Genomic DNA, 14,063 nt, shown 5'->3' on the forward strand with positions numbered 1-14,063 from the left:
AATATCATACTCGTTCGATAAAGAGTCACTTTACTGACTTGGTACATAAATAACTATTATCGAACTCGTCTGTTATTCGCCTTGCTCGCTACGCTCGCTCGGCTCATAATATCAGACTCGTTCGATAAAGAGTAACTTTACTGACTTGGTACATAAATAACTATTATTGGAAATTTTTATTAAATTGTGGTTTCGTTTTCATGAGTAGCAATTAAAATAATTAGTTAATTAATCGAATTAATAAGATAGTGATCAATCTTATAACAGAGAGAAAATACCGAGCATAATAATATGTAAATGATTTACTATGCTTAAGTATTTCCTGGTTTTTTCAAATTTTAAACTGTTTGTTTTATGTAAATTTCTAAATAACTCATGAAAATTCATTTAAATCCATGATGTAATGTTCATAAAACAGTGGTGACAAATTAATTCTTTTTAAATATAAAACGCCAGGTATTTTTTAAACTTTGTTTAAAAATGTGTTTTCCTATATAGGCTGTGATTATGTAATTCTGTGATATACATATTCATATTGAAATTTAAAAATTTCACGGAAAATAATAATATATTCTATATAAATATTCACAAGATTTGTAACTCAAAACTTCTCAAGTAAACAATATTTTTCGATTGCGTTGTTCCTTTATTTTATTCCATTAAAAGATCGTTAGGCGACAGAATGATCCACTTTAACAACCAAAAACAAAATGAAAAGAATTCCCCAGGAATTTCTCGGCTGTCACTCTTGTGGTTGACGCCACATGTACAAGAATTCGCGCAGGGATTTGTAAAGACGCGATGTGCTCGAGAAAAGACAAACAAAGCACTCTTTAAAAGGATGGAGGAGAAGGAATCCGATGGAAATATTGGCAACTGAATTAAGTTATCAGGGAAGTTTGATTTTATTTGTACTGAAATATACAAGATATACAATGAAAAGTCATATTATATAATATAATACTTTCAGAACTCTTTCACGTCATCTAATCTATGCTATCGGATTTATTTCAATCATTTTTTAGTCATACGTTGTAACTAAATATTATGAACAATAACACGTCTTTAAGAGCTAAGAATTAAACAGATCGTATATGAAGTCTACATTTTATGATCCAATTTATATGGACTACATATGCAGTGCAATAATAAAAACTTATAACCCTTTAAAACGATAAAAATGCCGAAAAACTAATTGATTTCTCTATAAAAGTTATTAGATTTTACAATTACATATAAACATATAATAATTATAAATTAATATAGTACCTTCCTACATAATTTTTTTTTAATTTGATACTGCCTTTAAATAAAATATAATTAACTATTAATATGTTTTGTCCATGTATGTAGGCATCTGTCGTTAGTCAAGTCATTATGATGTGAGTATAAAAGATACGACAAGCCTTTTATTAGTCATTGTTTTTCAATCACTATTGCACATAATAAAACTACAGAACATTTCATTAAAATCGATTTAATAGATTTCGCATAATAATTTTGAAATCCGAATTTATAGTTATTAAGGTACCAAGGGTATTATAAGGATAATAATGCTAACGTCAATGGTGTGTATCTAGTTTTACTTATTTGGTACATTAAGGTTGTTATTTGTCAACTTTACAGTATTTAACTAGTTATTTAGCCCTCCGTTACTCGCGCCAATTTTTTGTGATCGAATACTCCAGCACGTTTTAGAAGACCGGGTCCAAAAATATAGGTCAGCAATATTAAAAAACAAGTTTCAAAATTGTATACAATTATATTATTTATTGAATATATGATCATATAATTTTCTAGATATGCATTTGTGTCAACATTATATTTCTTTAATCAAAAGTAACTTTGTTCATCATCATCTTCATACGTTTCTTCGTCAGTCGATACTTCCTTAAATAATTTTAATAATCTTTGCTTCTCCTTCTCGTAATGCATATCTAAATATAAATAAACAAATACGTAAACATTTAATAATAAGAAATAGATCTTAAATTGCCTTACTAATTTAAACTATCGATGTCCGATTTAAACACAAAATTTTGTGCACAAATACTCACACCGGGTGTACCGCACCGTGTTGCCTAATAATAAAAGTACAATACTCTTTTTACATTGTACGTGGAGTAGTTCACCCACACTTGACTGATGACTGAAGAGGTATATGCAGCAACAATTCAAAATCTCCACTGCAATCAGAGTTATAGGAAGTTAGTTAGAGGGCAGGTCTCATACACCGTGTGCGACTAAAGGTGGGTTAAATTTAATAGGCCCTAGGGTAATATTTTTAAAATTAACGCCCTAGGGAAATATATCATATTTTTAATTGACTTTGACGTCATGTCATTATTTATCAAATATTATACCAGTCGGACATTAAAAAAAAATTTAATGTTTAAAGCCCTTCATAAAAAAAACTAGATGATATTGAGGTTTGCTAATTTGTTTACATATAAGAAAGCACTTCATCTATCTAACGTAATTTACAGAGTCGGACTATTTTGACGGCATCAGGAATGTTTTAAAATTATAAACAATTTGGCTTATAAACAAATAAATATCTCAGTACAACATTTATTTGAAACATTTTTCTTTAAAATACACAAAAATCGTTTTATAGTAAAAAAACTGATTTTTTCATTTTTTATATTAACCTTTAACTACACGCGCTGGCGTATCTTGTACGCGAGATAAGAATTCTACTGCAAATATATTTAAAAATTTAATTTTTGACCTTGTTTATCTCTATAACCTATCACTGGAATGTGCTTTACAATTTGCTTTTAATTTCGTTATAATCGGCGTTCTGGGAAGATCGTAATTTACAGTTTATTATTTGTTGTTTCGGATGGTGGACAATATACGCCACGATTATATTAATATAAGTAGTAACATAAGTGCATATTTCAATTGTTTTTTAGTCATTATGGCACAAAATATAGTTTTCTTTATAAACAATACTTTTTCTTCTGTAAAAAATCACATTTTAAAAAATTTTTTATTAGTAATTTTATTTATCATGGAATCCAGTTATTCCATGATTCCAGTTATAATTCCCAATTGGCTCACTGAGAAGGAACTTCTAGTACTCACTGATACCGAATAAGATTTATAACAAACAACTAAGTGTATTTAAAAAAAAAAAAAACAAATCCGCTGTTTATAACGGTATTTCCTTGTGGCGTATAAAGTACGCCACGCGTGTAGTTATGTTCTAACTTGATGCGCGGGTGGTTAAAGGTTAAAAAAACAAAGCAAAATTAGGTGTACGTCTTCACGAAATTATCATCAGTTATCCCTCATCTACCATTTAGATCAGTCACAACCCTGTAGATCATTTTTACGTGAAATCGATGATTTTTTTCCAGATTAACTGGGGTATATTGTTCTATATTGACTGTTATGTTAAAAATTTCCATTAAATTGGTGCACTTCTTAACTTTTGTTTGATTGTTTGATCACAGAGAAATCGTATTACACTGAAATTATGCATTATTAAACAATTTTTGATTTAATGTCAATAGCATGAAAAATTTCAATGTAAAACAAATAATGTTTAAACTGTTTTTATTTATTTATGTTCCTGCTAGTAGTCAGTCATACCACCGCTAAACCTTATGCAAGCTTCAATTTACATGAACACGCTCCTAATCAAATTGGCAACATTTTGTTTTGGTAGGTTGTTCCATTCTTCAAGAGAAGTTTGTACTTGCAGTGCAGTATTTTGTAAATTATCCCGGCGGTCTCTAATTTTTCTTTTAAGCATATCCCACAAGTTTTCTATAGGGTTAAGGTCGTGTGAGCAAGCAGGCCACTGCAGAAGAGTGATATCTTCTGCTTCAAGAAAATCTGTAGTCACTCTTCTGGTATAATGTAGGTGCATTGTCATGAAAAAAATTAAATTTTCTCCCATTTCTCCTCTCCTGAACCTACCTTAGCTTTTAGAACCAAATTAACCGAGATTGTAAGTGGTCGATATCAGTAATCGATTATTTATTTGAGTTAACTTACAATTTATTTACTTTAATTATAAAAAATATTGTACAAAATTTACGACACTGTTAATAAAATTTATGCGAAAAAGTGAAATTCTGTTGTATTTTGTAATTATATTCGTATAAAATAAATCAAAAGTTTACCGATTTAGGAATTATTCAATATTGATAACTATCTATTAAAAATTGAAAGCGGCCATAATGCAACAGTCATCTGTCATCACTGTCATGAAATTATTATGACGTCTAAAATTTAAAAAATTCTTAAATTGTAAATTGTAAGTAAGTGTTAAAACCAATATCAAATTGTTGGCGATAAAATGTTGTATGCACCACGTCAGTAAAAACTCTTTATCGAACTCGTCTGTTATTCGCCTCGCTCGCTAGGCTCGCTCTGCTCATAATATCAGACTCGTTCGATAAAGAGTAACTTTACTGACTTGGTACATACATAATTATTATTTATTTTCGATTAATTTACTACTACAGCAAATAATCTCTAACGTACAGAGATGTGTTATCTGATTGTTTTATCGGTTTGTTTATTTTCTATAAAAACCTTCATTCTTCGCAACCATAGCAGGTTCTTTCAAAAGAACAAGTTTTGAAATACATGGTATTTCCATACAAGTTTTTTTGTGTGTATTTGAACGAAATTATTGAAATAATTATTTTACTGGAATATAAGTATTCCCTCAACAATTATTACCAGTTTAAATTACTTCCATGAGTAAACATAAATTTCTAACACCCGTTTCCCTAAATAAACAACAATTATTTTTCCATTATGGCTTCATACAATAAACATGTATTTGTTTGCACACAATTAACTACAGAGAAAGAAGAAGAACTACTAATCAAACAGCTAATGGTACTTTTAAAACCAAATAAACGCAGCTAATGGTGTAATGAACCAAAATAAACTTTATATTGTGCCGTTTCAGCAGACAAACATCGTTTAACAAGCAATTGGAGAGCTCATATTGTATCGTAAAATATGAGACAGCATAGAGCTAATTAGGTCTGCTCACTAGAAATTTTTATCAGAATATTTCTATCCTTTTATTACTTTATTTTCCAAAGGAAAATTTTTAAAACTTCTAAATTTTTGAAATAAAATGATGTGATTAGTGGTCTATCCAGTACGTATGTTTTTTTTTAATTATTATTTATTGATTTATTTATTAGCGGTTACAAACATTTACAAAAAAATCAATACATTAAAATATCAATTACAATAAAGACTTAATCTAAGGATTACTTAATCTAAGGAAGAATTGAAAATATAGTCGGTTCGCTAAACTCAGACACAACTGGCTAGTGATTTTCTTAAGTAATTTTGCCAATTTGGTAAAATGTGCAAAAAAATTACTAAATAGTTAATAATTACTAAATAGTTGATAATTTTGCCAATTTTGGCAAAATTTGGCAAAATTGGCAAAAAAAAATACCTACTAAAATCACTAGCCAGTTGTGTCTGAGTTTAATGAACCGACTATATCTACAATACACCTCGCTAGTAAGCTGTTAGTGTTCCTAAGTAATCTGACAAAGCCAACACCAGATCCATAATTAGTTCGTTGTGCTTGTAAAGAAAAAATGGACTGAGCTCTAAGAGATCTAGGTGGAAAATAAATCGTAAAACCTTGAAGGAATTCAGGACAATCCATTAAGATTTTAAAAATTTAAATACAAACAGAATATTTAATATCTCTCTACGAGAAGACAGCGAACATAAATATAAGACAAATCAACTTTATGAAAACTTTTGTAAAAAGATATTACCTTACATTCACAGGGATTCAATTTTAATTTGTGATAATAACAATAGTCCTGCAAACATGTTGCTGCAAACATGCATCCTGCAATCGAACACAGTCAGATGTCTTCTTAATTATTCGAAATAATTTAATATCATTAGCATAAATTAGTATTTCACAGGTTTTAATACATTGTACTACATTATTTATAAATAAGATGAAGGGTAAAGGTCCCATGTGGAAACCCTGTGGCACACCGGATAAAGCCAGATATTAGTCAGACGTAGTACCTCTCAAATTCACCCTATAACAGCGATGAGAAAAATAAGAAACAAGCCAGTTAAGAATACTTTCGTTGATTTCTAATGATGGCGTTCCTTTCTTCGAAAATCAAAAATAATGTTGCACCCTAATTAGCCTAGGCGCCAGAGGGGCCACCGTGTCCTTTTCAATTCTGGACAGCCTCAACGGATTCTTAATGGATTTTTGGCTGCTGATTACGAATTTCGAGGGTGGATTTCGATCCTAGTGGTCAAAAAATTGTTATAAACAATATAATTGTTTATCAGGCTCTGGCTCATAAACTAAAAAAAACAAAAAAAAATTTTCAAATAATATTTGTTCCATAATAAATAATGAAGAAAAAAATGTTTACTAAACTTAAATCCAACAATTAGAACACAAGATATTGTAAAATTAGTGCACAATGCAAATTGCAAATTGCAAAATAAGTATTTTTCGAAGCTTTATCGATTGTAACTCGATTTTTACGCATGCAAATGAGCCTTAGAAGGTCTCATTTTAAAGCTTAATTAATAGGCTTCCAAATAAAGTTTTGTACATTAATTTGTTTATAAGGGTTTCAAGCAAATTTGAGCTATAAACATTTATATTGTAATTAACAATAATGATTTATGATTTTGAGGAGAACCCAAAAGGAACAATTTGAGCTTAAGGAAATGTTCATAAGTTTATTTTTGGCCAAAATATCGATATTTTAATGTCGCGCTATGAGGCGCAAGATCGGATAACATCAAGTAAATATTTTTCGACACTTTATCGATCGTAACTAGGCTTCTAGGCATGCAAATTAGCTTTTCAAGGTCTCATTTTAGAGTTTAGTTAATAGACTTAAGGTAAACGTATGAAATATATAGAAATTATAATTCGCATCGAGAAGTTACTGCGTGAACCCTTACGCTGTGAGCCGATCTTGGGCCTCACAGCGCGCTATTAAAATATCGATATCGTGGCAAAAAATAAATTTACGAAAATTTTCTTATGCTTAAAATGTTCATTTTGAGTTCTTCTATCATTATTGTTAATTAAAGTATAAATGTTTATAGCTCAAATTTGCTTGAAACCCTTATAAACAAATTAATGTACAATTTTTTTAAGAAAATTATAACTTCAAACGGGTATAACTTTAAAATGAATTAAGAGAAAATAATTTAACAAACGTTGTTTGAAAACCTACTAATGAAGATTTAAAATGAGACACTCTGAGGCTCATTTTCATGCGCAGAAACCGAGTTACTATCGATAAAGCTTCGAAAAATACTTATTTTGCAATTTGCATTATGCACTAATTTTATATCTTGAGTTCGAATTGTTGGATTTAAGTTTAGTAAACTTATTTAAGTTTTATGATTTTAAGTTTAATGGATTAAAGTTGGTATGGATGGATTTATGGAATTAAGTTTTTCGTCGATTTTTATTAAAGAACAAATTTTATTTGAAACATTTTTTTATCTCTTTTAGTTTATGAGCCAGAGCCTTATAAACAATTAAATTGTTTATAACATTTTTTTTGACCACTCGGATTGAAGTCCACCCTCGAAATTCGTAATAATCAGCCAAAAATAATAAGAAACCGTTAAGTTTGTCTATCAGAATTGAAAAGGACACGGTGACCTCTATTTGGCGCCTAGACTAAATAGTAAGAGATCCTACTCAAGTCGACTTTCACCCATCTATTTATAGACCAGGGCGCATCTGTAAAAATATTAGTACATTTGGACGTTGAGAGGTGACTCAAATTTTTTTGCAGAAATTGCTTGAAAATGAATCAAATAATAATATTTGAGTTATCCTCCCTCTCAAAAAGGTCCGGAACATTGTTTAAATAATCAAAATGTCAAAAAATTAAGGAAAAATTCGATTTTTTTCTTCGTTTTTTTGATTATAACTTTAAAAGTATTCATTTCCGAGAAAAGTTGTACTGACATAAAAGTTGCGTAATTAAATTTCCTACAATATAAAATTAGTTAAAAATTTAAAAAATAGTCACCCTTGTTGCAAAATAGCAATAATTGCGAAAAAAACATACAAAAACAAGTATTCGCATTTTACGTTTTTCAAACATTTATGCTAAACTTAGGACCTTCATATTTCACCCAGAAAAACTATATGATACAGTAAAACAACACTGTAAATTTCATTAAGATCGGTTCAATAAATTTTGCAAAATAAATTTTGCAATCCAGCTTTCGCAAAAAAAAATCGTTTTTTCAAAATGTTACAGGACTGAAAATAAAGCAGATAGCAAGTTGAAATTTTTTTTGCTTATAAAAGTGTACTGTACCTTTCATCTGCAATTTGCAAAACTAAAACCGATTAACGACCACGGCGTCAGGAATTTTTTTAAATAAACATTAATTATTGGTGCTACGCGCAGGACAGCGGATAGTTTTCTCTGATTGATCATTCCAATGACCTTTGATAATGATTGATACATTTTAATTTTTATTACATTTCGGCATAAATAAATAAAATTAATTATTGCAAAATAAAAACACATACTCTATCCTTTGAAATAACACTTTTTTAGCAAAGACTTTCTTTGTTCATATATTTTAACTTAGAGAATAAAAGTTTATTATTTTTAAACATATGCAATTGTTTAAACAATATTTCACAAAGAATAATAAAATGATTTTGATTTTTGTGGAATTAAAATATTAAAATACAACAAAATATAGAGTAAGAAAATAATATGTTAGATACAGATTCGAAGAAATTTTGGTGGAAATCAACTTGTGTGAATCAAACAGCGCTGTCCTGCACGTAGCACCAAAAATTAATGTTTATTTAAAAAATTTCCTGACGCCGTGGTAATTAATAGATTTTAATTTTGCAAATTGCAAATGAAAGGTACTAGGTCTGGATCCCGCGTATGAAAAAAAAGTTGATTAATAGCAAGCTGAAAATTTGTTAATAGCTTAAGGGTGTCTAGTCGGACAAACTTTGATATATGGGAACACTGGAACAGGGGAAGTTTTAATTGTGGAACAGGTTAAAAATTTGGAACGGTCAGACCACGAAAACGGCACATGTATTTTGTCCGACAGAACAGACTTAAACTCTCCGAACAGAGATTAAACTCTCATGCAAAAATCAGACTGCTATTTATCACCAAATGGGCGTTTTAATGAGTGGAACATGTAGAATATGTCAAATGACAGGAATTATGACAGGTGATAAATAGCAGCCTCATTTTTGCACGAGAGTTTAATCTCTGTTCGGAGAGTTTAAGTCTGTTCTGTCGGACAAAATAAATGTGCCGTTTTCGTGGTCTGACCGTTCCAAATTTTTAACCTGTTCCACAATTAAAACTGCCCCTGTTCCAGTGTTCCCATATATCAAAGTTTATCCGAATAGACACCCTTAAACTATTAACAAATTTTCCGCTTGCTATTAATCAACTTTTATTTCATACGCGGGATCCAGACCTATACAGTAAACTTCTATAAGTAAAAAAAAATTTAACTTGGTATCTGCTTTATTTTCAGTCCTGCAACATTTTAAAAAAATGAATTTTTTTTGCGAAAGCTGGATTGCAAAATTTTTTTTGCAAAATCTGTTGAACCGATCCTAATGAAATTTACAGTGTTGTTTTACTATATCATACAGTTTTTCTAGATAAAACATGAAGGTCCTAAATGTAGAATAAATGGTTGAAAAACGTAAAATGCAAATACTTGTTTTTGTATGGTTTTTTCGCAATTATTGTTATTTTGCAACAAGGGTGACTATTTTTTAAATTTTTAACCAATTCTATATTGTAGCAAATTGAATTACGCAACTTTTACAGCAGTACAACTTTTCTCAGAAATAAATAGTTTTAAAGTTATAATCAAAAAACCAATAAAAAAATCGAATTTTTCCTTCATATTTTGACATTTTGATTATTTAAACAATGTTCCGGACCATTTTGAGTGGGAGGATAACTCAAATATTATTATTTGAGTTATTTTCAAGCAATTTCTGCAAAAAAATTTGAGTCACCTCTCAACGTCCATCTCAAAACAGATGCGCCCTAGACTATTACCGGATGAATAATTTTTACATACATACATAGACAAATACGAATTGCATGGGTTGGCCATCCTAATGTTCATAGCGTAGGGGGCGTAGTGATTGAAATAAACATTTCAAGCACATTTTTGTGAATGTTTTTTGAAGCATGATAGAATTATTTTATTTTCAAATTAAATAAGCATATTCAGTTTAAATTTCTTTTATGTTTTCAAATCGTAAAGTGATGTACCCCGGAATGTTTTTTGAATATAACTTTACCATATCAAAAAATATGGTTAATATGTTGATTTCAAACCTTACGCCCCCGCTTATGGAGTGCTATGCTTAGCTATGAATATATTTTGATAGGCAACCCATGCAAGTCGTATTTTTCTGTGTATGAAATTTAATAAAAAAATGTTTCATCTAGTAAACAGATGGGTGGAGGTCGACCTAGATTCAGATCCCGTACTATAACACTACACTGCTATACAGGGTGTCCCGAAAAGAATGGTCATAAATTATACCACAGATTCTGGGGTCAAAAATATGTTGATTGAACCTCACTTACCTATATACAATAGTGCACACAAAAAAAGTTACAGCCCTTTGAAGTTACAAAATGAAAATCGATTTTTTTTTTCATATATCGAAAACACTTCGAGATTTTTCATTGAAAATGGACATGTGGCATTCTTATGGCAGCAACATCTTAAAAAAAAATTAAAGTGAAATTTGTGCACCCCTTAAAATTTTTAAGGGGGTTTTGTTCCTTTAAACCCCCCAAACTTTTGTGTACGTTCCAATTAAATTATTATTGTGACACCATTAGTTAAACAAAATATTTTTAAAACTTTTTTACCTCTTAGTACTTTTTTGATAATCCAGTGTTTATCGAGCTATTTTGAATATTTGTCGAATCCACCATATATTTGTACATGGTTAAGTACGAATATAGAGACCTGTTTTAATAATCTGAAAATGTATTTATAATTTACATTTTTAGGTATATTTTGAAAAAGAAGCCATATCTCGATAAAAGGTGATTTGTCAAAAAAGACTAAGAGGCAAACAAGTTTTAAAAACACTGTGTTTAACTAATGGTATCACAATAATAGTGTAATTGGAACGTACACAAACATTTGGGGGGTTTAAAGGAACAAAACCCCCATAAAATTTGTATGTAAATATATTAAAAAAGAAGCCGCATCTCGATAACAACTTGCTTATTGAAAAAATACTAAGAGGCAAAAAAGTTTTAAAAAGGTTGTGTTTAACTAATGATACCACAATAATGAATTAACTGGAACGTATACAAAAGTACGGGGGGGTTTAAGGGAGCAAAACCCCCATAAAATTTTTATGGGGTGGACAAACTTCACTATAATTTTGTTGTAAGATGCTACTGCCATAAGAATGATATATGTCAATTTTCAATAAAAAATCTCTAATAGTTTTCGATATATTGAAAAAAATCGATTTTCATTTTGTAACTTCAAAGGGCTGTAACTTTTTTTATGAGCACATTTGTACTAAGGTAAGTTAGGTTCAATCGAACTATTTTTGACCGTAGAATGTGTGGTATAACTTATGACCAATCTTTTCGGGACACCCTGTATAGCCCATTTTTCAAAAATTATTGTTTTTTTTACATTGCCCTGAATTTTTTCTCTCTAGTTTGCGATTTTTATCTCCGATATAATAATATATCCTCTATAGTTGGTTTTTGCATCTTATTTTTGGCTTTCCTGTTGATCTGTTTATTACTCGCTTATCAATGGAGATGGGCGCGACATATTGAAAGAATGAAACACGAGAGATGGACAAAAAATTGCTTGCGTGAAGAGCGAATCCGGTAAACACGCGATGAACTGACGACCTCAAAATAATTGTGAACAATTGGATAGACGAGGCACAGAACAGAAATGGATCGAGATATTTGGAGGGGTCCTTTGTTCAATAATAGACAAATCAGGGCTGATTAACGATGACGATGAAAGTACCTGCTACACGTGATTAGAATGGAGGAAACATAGATGTCAAAAACTAAGAGCCCGTTCACATCATAGACGCTTAACGCGCGTTTTGAGTAATTAAAACGCCCGCTGGCATAAGAAGGGTCTTAAATAACATGTGTATGTAGTTAATTGATGGATTCGACCGTTACTTGATGGAACCTAAACGGCTGTAGTAATAACATAGTTGTAATAAATTTTGTGGAAGTATAGAAAACAATCGTTTTTCAGTGTTTTATTGTGAGATAAAATGAACTTCCATCAAGTAACGGTCGAATCCATCAATTATTTAAAGGAAACCAATACAGGGCTATTGACTATATTGTTTTCAAGATTGCTTTTAAAGCGTAGATTAACAACACAACATATCTGGTTTCTTAACATGTGCGTGAAATACGTTTTCCCGAAATACATAAAGTTAAAAACCAACAACCGCAGTGCCGCCGCGATAGCAGGTATCCAACAGGGCCAGACCAGATGGCTGAAACGGGATAGAAGCACCCAATACAGGAAACGAGATATTATAGTTGTTTATCTTAAGGTATGTCATTCAGAATTACATTATAGATTAGATAATATAGAATTTGACATCCTAGACTCTAACGTAAGAACAGAAGTAGATAATATAATAGACAAAAAATATAATACACAATGTAAAAAACTAAATAATATAATATGCAATAGTAAAAAACTCAATACTCATTATACAAAAATTTTTTCAAATCATACTTTTTTCAGTAGATTTATAAACTTAACAGATACCAAATTCAATAATAGTGAGATAGAACTTTTAGAGAAAGGATTCAAACATGCCAAAAGAAGTCAAAAGTTCTGCCAGTTAGCAGAAACAAACGGATAGCAGAACAAAAAAGGGCTTTCAACAATAGAAAAACAGACACTTCTACATACGCACTTCACCTTCTAGATCATAATCATTCTTTCAATGAAGAGTTTCAAATTCTACATATTCAAAATAAAGGCCTTAAGCTATCACTTTTAGAATCAATGGAAATTAATAAATTGAAAAATACAGATATAATTCTGAATGACCAACTCGAGACAAACAGCTCCCCACTCCTCAACCTCTTCAGTTAAAGACTTAAAAAGACAAACACATTGTAAAATATATCACTTGAGAAAGGCACTTTGCCGAAACAGCTGTAGTAATAACATAGTTGTAATAAATTTTGTGGAAGTATAGAAAACAAACGTTTTTCAGTGTTTTATTGTGAGATAAAATGAAGTTCCATCAAGTAACGGTCGAATCCATCAATTACTTAAGCAAACATATTAAAAACAATAAAAGCCGAAAGAGAAAGCAACTACAGAGTGGTGTGTACAAACTAACTTGTGGTGACTGTCCGAAAACTTACATCGGTCAAACTGGCAGAACTTTTGATAAACGGATAGCAGAACACAAAAGGGCTTTCAACAATAGAAAAACAGACACTTCTACATACGCACTTTACCTTCTAGGTCATAATCATTCTTTCAATGAAGAGTTTCAAATTCTACATATTCAAAATAAAGGCCTTAAGCTATCACTTTTAGAATCAATGGAAATTAATAAATTGAAAAATACAGATATAATTCTGAATGACCAACTCGAGACAAACAGTTCCCCACTCCTCAACCTCTTCAGTTAAAGACTTAAAAAGGCAAACACATTGTAAAATATATCACTTGAGAAAGGCACTTTGCCGAAACAGCTGTAGTAATAACATAGTTGTAATAAATTTTGTGGAAGTATAGAAAACAAACGTTTTTCAGTGTTTTATTGTGAGATGTATGTAGTTGTAATCGCGCGCTATCAAAACGCGCGTTAAGCGTCTGTCATGTGAACGGGCTCTAAGGACGGGTTCAAAAATATATCAAGAAAATAGAATTCCAAGTACTGCGATCAAAATGTTTATGGTGGTTAAAAATAACAAGTAATTCTATATATTCTGTCCAACTGTTGATTTATATAATGAATATTTATGGGGAAAAAGATATCA

This window comes from Diabrotica virgifera, chromosome 4 (genome assembly GCF_917563875.1).
Source record: "Diabrotica virgifera virgifera chromosome 4, PGI_DIABVI_V3a".
Classification (NCBI taxonomy): Eukaryota; Metazoa; Arthropoda; class Insecta; order Coleoptera; family Chrysomelidae; genus Diabrotica; species Diabrotica virgifera.